The sequence below is a fragment of the Tupaia chinensis genome, unplaced genomic scaffold (genome assembly GCF_000334495.1).
Source record: "Tupaia chinensis unplaced genomic scaffold, TupChi_1.0 Scaffold139833_1, whole genome shotgun sequence".
NCBI lineage: Eukaryota > Metazoa > Chordata > Mammalia > Scandentia > Tupaiidae > Tupaia > Tupaia belangeri.
In genome coordinates, this window is record NW_006199712.1 from 3701599 (window position 1) to 3713439 (window position 11841).

Below are 11841 nucleotides of genomic sequence, written 5' to 3' on the forward strand. Positions count from 1 at the left end.
AAAAAAAAAAGAGAAGAGGATAGAGAAAGATAGCAAGTGAACAATAGAGGGGATGTTAGTGAGAAACAGATATGGTTTATTATCTGTTGAAGATGACGTGTATAGTATTCTCAACTGGACTGGTCTGGGAAGTATTTCATGATGGGTGAAGTCTTTTAACAAGCAAAATGAGAAATAGTGATTGACTGTTTTAAAAAATTATAATAATAATAATTATTGGGAAATGCATGGAAAAGACTTTGAATGATAAAGCGGGGAGATCGATGCCTCTGTATTGACTGACATGCATGGCATTCCCTTTTGAAAAAGCAATGGAAGTCAATGTAAAGTTATATGTAATCCAATGTAATATAAAGAAGATTATGATAATAATTTTAAAAAAAATCATTCAAAAAGAAAAAAAAAAAAAAAATTTAAATAATGCTTAAAAGAAAGAAAGAAACACAGATGGAAATAGCAAAGCCGAGTTTATCTAACAAAGTTTCCAACGCAGTGGAAGGAAGTGGGTCCAACTGGGTTGCCATAGGTGGATTTAACATCCTGGTTAAATAGGATCCTGACAAGGAAGAAAAACCTGTTTCTCTCTGAAATGAGTTACCAGCCGGGTCCTGAAACTGAAGACACCTGGGAGTCCTGAGTTAACCGCGTTCCCTAGGCGGGCCAGATGGCATCTTTGTGCTCCAGACAGTGACTGGTTTCGGTCTGATTTCAGCCCAGCAACAGGGACTCACGGAGTCCTGAATTCCTCTGAGACGTGTAACGGGGACTTGGTGAACATTTACCAGACGGTAGAAAGCAAAACCGCAGTAACTCCACCCCGAGGAGCCCCTGCCCTACCCACCTACGGGTGGGGTCTAAATCCTAGCTCAGGAGGATTGATCGCATTGGTAAATACAAAAGGGACCTACAAAAAGTTCATGGAAAAGTCCTTTTCTTAAATTTGTGCATGAATTTCATTTTTTTGCACCAATATCAATTCATACCTTAAGTTCATTTTCCACAAACGTTTTGAAATTCTCTTCTGTATGAACGGTGGGAGTAAGATTTCTCACTGTCAGAGAAAGAGGTTACGGGCAGCTCTGTGGTATGGCAGCGGAGTTCCACACGGCCTACTGTGTGCTACAAGTCTAGGGCCCCACAGCTTCAGACACACACTGGGTGAATGCAAGAGATCCCGGAGAGAGAGAGAGGAAGGAGAAGGGACCGGGCGATGACTATTCCCCCAGGGAGGTGCTTTCTCCTCTTTCTGTCTCTCTCTGTCCCTGTCTCTCTCTGTCCCTGTCTCTCTCTGGCAAGCTCACATGTCCTCTAATCAGGGGTGGGGGAGGGAGGGAAGGAGAGAGAGAAAAAGAAGTTAGAAATCTGAAAAAAGAAAATGTCAGATTAATCTTTTGTGTTGGAATGAAATTGGAGCACTGATATAAACTCATCGTTTGTTTTCTGTTCGTTTTTTTTTAGAGAGATTTTTGCGCTATGGCGCCTGTGTTCCCTGGTGAGACAGACAGAAAGTGAGAAATCCCCGCCCTGCTACCCAGGGAGGGGATGGCAGTGCCACAATCCTTTCTCCTCCATTCCTCCATCAGGATTTTGGGCATGCACGCACACATGCAAGGCCTCAGTTTCTTTCTTTCTTTTTTTTTTTTTTGGAGAGGTTTGTATTCTCGCCAGAAAGAGAGAGACAGAAAGCGAGAAATCACCCTCCAGGGGGGATGGCCACGCTGCAATCCCTTCTCCTCCATTCTCCTCTCGGGATCTCGGGCACGCACATGCTTAAGCCACCGGGTCCGGGACGCGAACCGTGGTCGACTACGTGGGAGTCCATCGACATAGCCATTACGCTAACTGCTGGTTCCCTGTTTAAGGTTTCTTATTTCTACTTTCTTTCTTTTGTGTTTCAAATTAGTTAGCTTTTATTCTAAATGTTAGTTCCCTTAATAGCCACGAAGCATGCTATTCTCGCACATGCGTGACTCGCAGCCTGCACTGAGTAGGTCGCAAGGCCAGCCTCTGGCGGGCTGAGCTGCGTGCACCTCTCCACGTCCCCCGCGAACAGTCTCTCGGTAGTTCGTGTCGCTCAGGTTCTACCAGGTACTGACATGGAGACAGAGCAGCAATCTATAAAAGCCTGTTTAGGGCTGGACTCCCACACGGCTGGCCGTGGTTCAAGTACTGGATCTAGGAGCCCGAAAACCACAAATAAATAGATAAATAATTAACAAAAAAGAAAGAAAGTAAGTCTAATGTCAAAGGGTAACGTACCGGGGAGAACTGGCCACGATTGATCCTCACACGTGTACCGCTGTAGACGCTGACTCCATTGCGCACCCCCTCCCAGTGAGCTGAACCACGGGGCAAACGGGAGGAAGGTGTGATTGCTCCGCGGAGGTAGGGAGCGAGTTACCTGGGAGGAAGTTCTGACTGCTCCAGGGTTAGAGACCTTTAACCTTACTTTTTAATTTTTATTAAGTGATTTTTTAAAAGCTATTTATTTAATTCCATTTGTTGTTATTATTATTTAATTTGACCAAAGACAGACAGAGAAAGAGAAAGGGAAAGTGAGAAAGCAAGCCGCCAGGTCTGGGACTCAAACCCAGGTCAGCTATGTAGGAATCCACTGCCGTTACCCACCATGACACCTGCAGGCCTCTAACCTTTTTATTGAAGGCTAGTGGTGGGGGCTAGCAGATGGCATGGATCCCACATGGCTTACTACAAAGTTCAAATCCCAGACCCAGTGCTTTGAGAATCACACCAGCATGTGCATGCCTGCCCAAAATCCTAAGAGGAAAATGGAGGAGAAGAGATTGTGGCATGGTCGTCTCCTCTGGGGTGATTTTTCACTTTCCTGCTCTTTCTTTATCGCTCTCTGGCGAGCGCACATGCCCTGTAGCAAAACCCAATTTAAAAAGGCAGTGGCTCGCGCGTTACCTCAGCAAGAGGGGCCGAGGGCTGCCCCTGGACGGCTGTGACTGGAGCAGGGACCCCTGCTCAGAGCTCCTGCGTGCCGCGGAAGGGAGGGCGGGCCCAAGTCGGTGTCAGCTTGGTCGTCACACGTCGGCTTTCCACACACGTGTCATCTGAGGACACCTCCTGGGCCCACACAACTTGCCCCTGCGTCATCAGGATTCAGAGCCCTTTTAAAATCATTCTGGAAACCGCAACTTCTTTTTCAGGTAGGTTGTATCAAAAATGACAGAGCCGACTCCGCAAAGCTCACGAATCCAGGGGGCTGGGGCCAGCACATGGCGTGGTTAAGGGCACTGGACTCACGTGGTTGACGGCAGTCCCAGTCTTAGATCCCGTGGTTTGGTTTCTCCCTTTCTTTCTCTCTCTCTCTGTCGCTCTCTGGTCTAATTAAAATATATAAATAAATAAAGTTAAACAAATAACTTTTATTTCATTTTATTATCATTGTTTTTTAAATTTGACAAGAGAAGGAGAAAGAGAGAGAAGGTAAGAAAGCAAGCCACCAGGTCCAAGACTCGAACTGCAGTCAATGATGTGGGAGTCTAGCACCTCAACCACCTTGCCATTTGCCAGCCCCAATAAAATAGTTCTTTAAAAAAAAAAGAAAAGGAACTCGGGGGGCCAGCCCTGTTGCCTGGTGGTTAAGGAAGCCGATCCTACATGGCCACGTGTGTAGTTTGACTCCCAGTCTCAGTGGTATGTTTACGTGCCCCCAATCCCAACAGGGTGGAGAGAGCGAGAAGAAGCGATTGCAGCGTGGCCAGCCATGCCCCAGTGGGGTGCTTTCCTCCTCCTTCTCACTCTCTCCCGTAATCTCACATGCCCTCTAAGTTACGTATGTGGATGGCAGCACTTCATGCTCACGAAGAGTTCAGAAGAGCGCTGTGTAAAAGGGAGCTTCTTAGGGGACCAGCAGTTAGCGTAATGGCTATGTCGCTGGACGCCCATGTAGCCGACTGCGGTTCAAGTCCCAAACACGGTGGCTTAAACGCACGCCAGGCACATGGGCGTGTGTGCCCAAGATCCCGAGAGGAGAATGGAGGAGAGGGGATTGCGGTGTGGCCATCCTCCCAGGGGGTGATTTCTCACTTTCTGTCTCTCTGTCTCTCTCTGTTTTTCTGGTGAGTCCACGCTCCCTATAGCAAAAACCTCTCCAAAAAAAAAAGAAAAGAAAAAGAAAAATTCTGTGGCATTTTGGAAGAAGATAATGTCCACTGAGGCTCCAGTGCTTATCCTTAGGCCCAAGCCGAGATCAAGATCTTTGCTACAGAAAACGTATCACGGGGCTGGTCGTGTGGTGCAATGGTTAGAACTGTGCAGAAGCTGAATCCCACTGGCAGACTGGAGCCTGCATCTTGGCCCTGATGGCAGCACTCTGGGCATTTGTGCGCCTGCCCGGGATCCTGACGGGATGGAGAACTAGAGGAAGAGGGATTGCGGCCTTCCAGGCCCCACTGGGGAATGGTTTTTCTTTTTCTTGTGTATACAAGTGCTCTATCATGAATAAAGGGTGGGAAAAGAAATAAAAAAAAAAAAAAAAGAAAAGAAAGAAAGAAAACTTACTTTTTTAAAAAAAACTATTTATTTTTTAATTTTAGAATTATTTTACTTTATTTGTTATTATTATTATTATTTAATTTGACAAGAGAGAGACATAGAGGGACAGAAAGTGAGAAAGCAAGCCACCAGGTCCAGGACTCGAACTGCAGTCAGCTATGTGGGAGTTTCAACCTAGTAATTTGGCTTGGTTTCTTTTGCTTTTTCTTCTGTGTTACCATTCTTTGCTTTGATTTTTTTTCCCCTTAGTCATTTGCAGTAGGACACAATCCACTCTCCAGAGAGAGAAGGTGAGACACAGAGTGAAGGAAAGTGAGAAGTAACTTCTCTAGAGAGGATCCCACACCATAATCCCTCCTCCTCCATCCTCCTCTAGGGATTTTGAGCACACATGCGTGCATGCACACACGCCTGGCGTGTTTTTCTTTTTCTTTTTTGGCGGGGGGTGGGGTGGGTAGAGGTTTTTGCTACAGGGCGTGTGCGCTCACCAGAGAGAGAGAGACAGAAACAGAAAGCGAAAAGTCACCCCCCAGGGGAGATGGCAACGCCGCAATCCCTTCTCCATTGTCCTCTTGGGATCCTAGGCACGCACGCACACGCGCCCGGCGTGAGTTTCAAGCCACCGAGTCTGGGACGCCCGGGGTTGGCTACATGGGATTTCAGTGACATAGCCATTACGCTAACTGCTGGTCCCGCCTGGCATGTTTTCAAGCCTCCGTTTCCAGGACTCGAACTGTCAGCTACGTGGGATTCAGCACCACAACCACCATACCTGTAGGCCCCTCTTTGGGTTTTTAATTGCCTTATACAAAAATTTGAAACTTTTCCCAAAACAATGTTTTTTCATTGTACGAATGTATTTTGAGTGTTTTCGCCCATTCTCTAATGTGATTTAAATCTTAACTAACAGAGGTTATTCAGCTGTTTTTAATAATTATTTACTTAATTTTTTTTTTTTTTTTTTTTGTAGTTTGCTTCAGGGCACATGCGCTCACCAGAGGGAGAGGGAAAGTGAGAAAGCAAGCCAGCAGATCTGGGACTCGAACCACAGTCAGTCACGTGGGAGTCCAGTGCCTGGACTACCACGCTGCCTACTGGTCCTGATTTGAGATTTTATAATATCCCTTGTTGAAGGAAAGGATCCTGGCTGTGAGTGAACCATGATGGCTGAGATGACCAGGACAAGCAGGTTGTCACCTGAAGCCATGGGCTGACCCTCTTTAGAACTTTCCAGCCTCTGGAACCAGCAGCAGATGGCATCATGGCTATGTTGCTGGACTCACATAATTGACTGCAGTTCAGGCCTCCGACCGGAGGCTTAGAATTCAGACTGGGCGCGTGCGCGTCCGTGCCTAAGATCCTGAGAGGAGAAGGGATTGCAGCAGGTCATCCCCCGGGGGGTGATTTCTCACTTTCTGTTTGTCTCCCCAGTGAGCACATGCACCCTATAGCAAACAGCTCTCTAAAAGTAAAAGTAAATACAGAGAACTTTCCAGCCTCTGGGTGTTTGGAAACATGCAAAGCAAGTTCAGGAATCTGCTCCTTGAGAGGCTTCTTCCCTCTCACAGCGTAGACGGGTAAGTGAGTGCTGAGTGCCGAACCCAGCGGTGAGGAGTGAGCCCACTCCTGGCTCCTGGTTCTCACACTGGACGCCTCCTGGGGGCACAGAAAGGGCAGGTCCCCAGGGCAGGTGTGCATCGTGGCTTCGGCTTCCCTTTGGTTAGGTGCCCTTCCCAAGGCTCCCTGCAGCTCAGCCACGGAGAGGACACCATGTCCCCTGTCCCCTCATGGTTTAGGCAGGCCCCTAGCTCCGCCGCCATCTGTCTGGGAAGGCTGGAAGAAGTCCGGCATCTGGCGGCATCGGTGCCGGTGCCGTTGGGTTTCCAGAACATGGGTGGTCTCGTCCTGTTTTCCTGGGGGCACAGGTGATGTCAAAGGTCCTCTGAGTAACCCTCCAAAGAACAGCTCTCAGCACCAGGGGGTTATTTCCATGGCAACCACACTGTTCACACTGGGTCCTGGGGACAACTAGAGAACTACAAGGTCTGTCCCAAGAACCACCTAAGCCAAGGCCAGGCAGTCTCCTGCGACTTCTTTCTGCCTGACAGGACATGCGCATTTCTTTTCTGCCTTGTCTGCTAGGAAGCTCACTAAGGTTTTGGTTATTCGGTTGCTTTATGAAGCGACTTCTAGCCTGGGTCCTCCAGCGTTGTTCTACCTGTCAGCTTCCAGGTCTCGTTGGATTTACTCTTAAAGTTGTTCATGTCTTTCGCGAGTGAGGGGAGAGACAGAGAGACAGCACCCCTAAGAGGGTCGTGACACTGTGACCCCCCCAGCGGCAGCCGGCCTGACTGAGGGCACGCCCAGGACCGGGGTTCTCAGGGCGGTCTCTGCACTTAAACCCCCAGGCTGCCGGCGAGCCCCCTGGCAGAGTACCACGACTGCCTGCCGTTTGGCCATCTGGCCCCTCCTGGCTTGACTCACCGCGGAAGCCGATCACCTGCAGACCCTGAGGGCCTCTGGGCAGGGAAGGGAGGTGGTCACTGGGATGAGGGTCAGGCCTGAGGACAGCGGTGGGAGCACCCGCTGAGACTAGAGACTGGTGTTGGCCTTGCGGCTCCCGGGAAGGAGGGCGCAGACTGGTCCCCCTGGAGGAGGCGAGCACGGAGGTCTCCAGGCTCAGTCCTGGAGCTATTTACTCCCCTCCAGGGTATGACAGGCGGTGGTGATGTTCCCGAACTTTCTGATCCAGCTCTGAGGAACCGCATCACAGCTCTTGCACGTGTGGGGACTGGCACAAAAGCTGTAATCCTGGCCACTCTCTCCTCCTCCTCCTCCTCCTCCTGGAGGAGGAGAAAGCTAAGAAGTGGTCAGCGGGGGCTGCGAGCTACGGAAGTGTCAGTGAAGGGCTGAGGACGCACCACCAAGCCGCACAGGGAGATGGCCGCGACTGACCCGGTGCCCGCGCAGGACCTGACCTCTGTGGTGCAAACGCTCTTGCAACAGATGCCAGATCAATCTCAGACCGTGTCCGACCAGGCCAGACCAGGTCACTGGAAGAACTGATGCGAGGCGTCGCGGGGCTGATGTTCTGGAGAAAAACGTTGCCGACCTCAGACACAGCTGGGGTGGAACATCTGGAAGGTGGAGACAGGGACCAGCCACGCGAAGGAGTTGAAGGTTACGAGGAATTGACACAAATCTGGGACAGCAAGAGGAGAGAGTGGCTTTCTGAGCTAACCCCTATGTGTAGACAGATTTTCTATTATAAAGTGTGCATTCCTTTTTTTTTTTTTTTTTGAGAGGTTTTTGCTATAGGGTGCGTGCACTTGCTGGAGAGACAGAGAGAGACAGAGAGACAGAAAGTGAGAAATCACTCCCCAGGGGGGATGGCCACGCCGCAATCCCTTCTCCTCCATTCTCCTCTTGGGATCTTGGGCACGCACGCACATGCACCCGGCGTGAGTTTAAGCCACCGGGTCCGGGACTCATACTGTGATCGACTACATGGGAGTCCAGCGATGTAGCCATTACGCTAACTACTGGTCCCTAAAGTGTGCATTTGTAACCACACACTATATAAGTGAGCTTAAAGAGTGATTTCTGGGATCAGCAGTTGGTGGAATGGCTGTGTTGCTGGACTCTCATGTAGTCAACCGCAGTTTGAATCCTGGACCCGGCAGCGTAAACTCACACTGGGAGCGAGTGTGTGTGCGTCCAAGATCCCGAGAGGAGAATGGAAGAGAAGGGATTGTGGTGTGGCCATCCCCCTGGGGGGTGATTTCTCGCTTTCTGTCTCTCTGGCGAACGCATGTGCCCTATAGCAAAAATCCTCCTCCCCCCCCAAAAAAATAGAGTGATTACCCTGGGGACCAGCGGGTGGTATGGTAGTTAAGGCGCTGGACACTTCCACATGGGTGACCGTGGTTTGAGTCCCAGACCTGGTGGCTTGGTTTCTTACTTTCACTTTCTCTCTCTCTCTCTCTGTGTCTCTCTCGCTGGTCAAATGAAAATAATGAATAAATAAAATTAAATAGATAATGCTTTTTTAAAAAAGGAGTGATTTCTCCCATTATCTCGAACATGTCATCTTCACATGTTGGGGCTTAGTTAGTTATGCTATTAATTATTAAACACTAAAACTTCAGCCCCCCCAAAAAAAAGGTGACAGTGGTCAAGGGAGGGCTTGGGAGGGTTGCAACACCAGGTCTCTGGCGTAGCAGCAGACAGCCTGGCAAAGATGCAGGTCACCAGCTGATGGAGCTCATGGGGCAATGGCCTCCGAAGCAGGACGATAGCCACCCTGCCAGCTGAGGGGCCTCACGCATCTAGTCTGCCTGTGCCCTGCAGCCCACCTGCTCCTCTCCCCCAGGAGCAGGCAGGGAGGGATGGACATGGAAGAAACACAGCACCCCCTTGTTCTCCCAACCCTCCCAAACAGCAGCCTTTCCGGGCTACACAGATCAGCCCTAGACTTTTTTTAAAAAATTTTTCAGAGCTCTAGAGCATTATTACAAATGGAGTTGACTACCACGGAGACCCCCGTCCAATATTTCTTCTAGACTTCTTCCCTTCCTTCACACCCCTCTCCAGGGGAGGTCAGGAAACCATTATGGAAGAGAAATCTGGAGACAGCAACGAAGGGCAATGCTTCTCCAAAGTCCTCTGCATCCGCCACTGAGTCCTTCTGGCTGGAATTGTGAATCTTCTCACAAAAGCAGTAAGAATTTGGGAACCAGCAGTTAGCGTAATGGCTATGTCGCTGGACTCCCCCGTAGTCGACCGTGGTTCGTGTCCCGGACCCGGTGGCTTAAAAAACCTCACACCGGGCGCGTGTGCGTGCGTGCCCAAGATCCCGAGAGGAGAATGGAGGAGAAGGGATTGCGGCGTGACCATCCCCCCTGGGGGGTGATTTCTCACTTTCTGTCTCTATGTCTCTCTCTGTCTGTCTGGCGAGCGCACGTGCCTTACAATGAAAATCTCTCAAAAAAAAAAAAAAAAAAGCAGTAAGAATTTCAGCTGTCGTCTTCAAGGTCCTCCATGTCTACATCCTGAGGGGCTTTCGCCTTCTTTTGCCGTTAGGGCTGTGGTTCACTAGTCCTGGCTGCCTTTGAGGGGGCTTCACCGCCATGGCTGCCTTCTCTTTCTGGGCCAGCCGGATCTGCTGGAGGAGTTTTCTGCGTTTTTTTTTTTTTTTTTCCCGACAGAGTAATGTTGGCACGTGCACTGGACGCCTGCTTCTTGAGATGGTGGCGCGTGATCAGCTCTTGGTCTACTACAGCCCCCACCACCTGGTGCTTCAGTCGCAGCTCCAGGTTCAATACCCACCTACGCTTGAATAGCTTCTTCATCAGTTCCGTTTGGGGCCAGTTGATCTTTCCCCCTGGAGGACCCATGGCTGCACTGAGCCCTAGACTTTTAATCTGCGATCTTCATGATTTGTCTACCCCCGCCCAGCACCTGAAGTTACAGGCAGAATGCTGTGTATGAACATTTGCGTGGAAAGATAGGGCTCGCCATGGCTCAGAGTTGTTCGCGATCTGAACATAATTCAAGAGGCAGTAGATTGGGGCTGGCAAGTGGCGTGGGGGTTAAGGGTACTGGACTCCCACAAGGTTGACCCTGGTTCGAGTCCCAGACCTGGTGGCTTACTATCTCACTTTCTCACTCTCTCTCACCCTGTCCCTCTGTGGTCAAATTAATTAATTAATTCTTTAAAAAAAGAAACACTAGACTAAGTGATTTCTAAGGTCCCCATTTTCACATTCTATGATCTTATGATAATATGCGAGATAACTGATTTGAGGGCTGGCCCCCTAGCATAATGGTGAAAGGTGCCGGATCCCACATAGCCAACATCAGTTTGAATCTCAGGCCCGGCAGCTTGAAAAACACTCCAGGCATGTGTGTATATGCCTGAACCCCAACAGGATAGAGAAATGGAGTTGAAGAGATTGTGGGATGGTCATGCTGGTGCTTTCTCCTTCTCTCTATCTCTGGCTCCATCTCTGTCTCTGGCTCCATCTCTGTCTCTGTCAATCACGTGGATCCTCTGGCAATTAAAAAAATCAATTTGAATATATAAAAAGGATCGCAAAGGAAGTATAAAGACATCAGGTTATACCAAATAGTCATCTGTGTTATGAACTCCATCAGGCTGGTCCGGCCCTGCATGGGTGCTCAGCTGTCTGGCTGAACACCAGTCCAGGTCCAGCACATCCAGACCAGCGGCCACACGCCAGGAAGAGCCCAGGCCCAGAGGGCAGCAGCCAAAGCTAAAGGGCCTCTGTGAGTCATTCTGATTCCCCCCAAAAGCAACAGCTTGGGTAGAGCTGGTGTCAAAGACAGCAAGCAGACACCCTAAGTTTTCTTTCCCACCAAGGCCCAGGGGTCCCACTCTGTGTCCAGTTTCATTTAGCTCATACTTATTAATGTGTATCAAATGTGCAAACTTTACCAGGGCTTCTGGGGTGAGGAGTATTAGGAAATCTTGTTTATTTATAAATACTTTCTGCCAAATCAATTTCTTTTCCTGTCACTTCAACATTTTTTAAAATTATTTTAATTTTATTTATTTATTTTATTCATTCATTTATTTTTTTAAATTGACCAGACAGATACAGAGAGGGAGAGAAAGAGTAAGAGAGAGAAAGTGAGAAAGCAAGCTAACAGGTCCAGGACTCGAACCGTGGTCAGTCACGTGGGAATGTCCAGCACCTTAACCACCATGCCACCTGCTGGTCCCAGTCACTTCAACATTTTTATAAAAATAATTATTTATTCTAACTTCAATTATTATTTTTTTAAATTTCATCAAAGGGAGAGAGGGAAAGTGAGAAAGCAAGACACCAGATCCAGGACTCGAACCATGGTTGACCATGCAGGAGTCCAGCACCCTTAACCACCACACCATCTGCTGGCCCCCTACTTTTATTTTTTAAAATTATTTATTTCACTTTATTTATTATTTTTTTAATTCGACCAGATAGAGAAGGTAAGTGAGACTGCAAGCTGCTACGTCCAGGACTCGAACCTTAGTTAACTGAGTGGGAGTCCGGCAGCTTAACCATCAAGCCACCTGCCGGGCCCCACTTCACTTTTCTTAATACATTCCTCAAATGTATTAAAGAGACGCAGCACTGCCTCCCGGAGCTGGCAGCTACCAGGTAACTTAGAGCAGCCGAGGAACGCTCAGTCCGGCGGGCGCCCGCGCTGGCAGCGCGGGACGTGGAGCACAACCAGGCGGGCGGCTCCGCCCGCACACGTGGCCGCCGGCGCGCGGCGATACGTCACGGCGTCGGGGCGGGGCTCGCGAGG

At 49.4% G+C, this 11841-nt stretch overlaps 1 pseudogene; it reads right to left on the minus strand.

Annotated features, from left to right (window-relative positions):
• Positions 1 to 9529: 9529 nt before the first annotated feature.
• Positions 9530 to 9920, minus strand: LOC102483866 (uncharacterized protein C11orf98 homolog pseudogene; annotated as a pseudogene).
• Positions 9921 to 11841: the final 1921 nt, after the last annotated feature.